Below are 1,607 nucleotides of genomic sequence, written 5' to 3'. Positions count from 1 at the left end.
AACTTAGGAAAGACAACCAAAGCACGCACATTGTCCGGAACGATCCACATAGACATGATAGGAACTGGATATATCGTCCTTGAATATCCTAATGCGCACTGCTCCATCCAATAATACTTACTGCACAGCTCATGCAATTGGATCTCATTGATCTCATGACCAGCGTTTTTTGCTGCTTCCATAGCCGCAGCAATAGCGTGCACACACGGATATCTATCAATATCAAATTGCTTGCAGTAGCAAGTTTTGTTTTTCAGATCAACCACATAACTACTACCATCAACTCCAGTCACACTGTATTCGTGAAAATAGCTGTTTAGTTCAATCACCGGTAAGAGCTTTGCGTCTGAACATCTATCGTGCAACAACTTCTCAACAAAAGGGACTAACTTCTGCTCTATTGGAGTCTCTATAGATATTTTCGTATATTTATTAAACCATTCAGCTAGTTTGGCAACAATCGCATCTATCATTGGTAGTAAAGCGTATGCCCTTAAGAATCTAAAGACACCATTAATAGATTCAACTGTATTAGTTGTATCAATGTTGTATCTAGCTCCTGGAAAGAAACATCGTGCCCATTTATGTTGTCCTACGTGATTATCAAGATAAGTACCTGCAGCTGGAAACCTTTTAATGAAATCAGCGTAGAGTTTCTCAAACTCAGACTCGGTGTAAGCCTTCGCTACTTGCATGAACGTCGTCGCAACTACATCTCTGTTCACGTTCTTACAGCTCAGTTTGACATTCTGAGACAAGTGATAAATACAATATCCATGGTGAGACAACGGATACACCGTACTTATTGACATGATCAAGCTTTGATTTCTATCAGAACAGAAGACCAACTCAGTACAATCTGGTATAACTGATTTCAATTTACTGAAAAACCAAGTCCAACTTGCATTATTCTCACGGTCAACTACACCAAATGCAATTGGATAATGGTGGTGATCCGGATCTTGAGCTGAAGCCACGATTAGTACTCCACCATATACATTTTTAATACTGGTTGCATCCACAATGATCACCTCTGGGCTTCATCCAATTCAACAAATGAAACTGTACCTGGATTCATCTTCTCCAACATGTGCATATAACAATAAACCACCTTATAACTATCCTCTGCGGTACCACGAAGGTCAGCTGCAGCTAGCTTTTTCCCTCTATTTGCGGTTGAGTATGACAATTTGATACCAACTTTTGATTGAACCAAAGGAATCAGATTTTTTGGAGTTGGAGTGTCTATCAAACAAGGGAAATCTTCACGCAAAACAGATGCCACTAAATGAGATGTGCCTCTCCTTTTTTTACTCATTGTACTTGTTTCTGACCGTAAGCATGTATGTATCTTAGTGTAAGTTCTGATCGAGAAACTATCTGCATTCCCATTCCTTGCTGCTCGTAAAGCCCACTTGCAACCCTTTCTAAATTCTGAGCATTTAAGCACAAACAACATAGGATCCGACTTTATTATAACAAACTCAAAACAGTTCTTGTGCGCAGCTTTTTCAACCAAATCTTTAGTTACTTGCTTGCTTTCAAATTCTTGTCGGATAGTCACATCCAAACCATCTTCCCACTCACGCTTTACAACCGGTGTAATC

Source organism: Capsella rubella, unplaced genomic scaffold, assembly GCF_000375325.1.
Source record: "Capsella rubella cultivar Monte Gargano unplaced genomic scaffold, Caprub1_0 scaffold_155, whole genome shotgun sequence".
NCBI lineage: Eukaryota > Viridiplantae > Streptophyta > Magnoliopsida > Brassicales > Brassicaceae > Capsella > Capsella rubella.
This window is presented reverse-complemented; position numbering follows the sequence as displayed.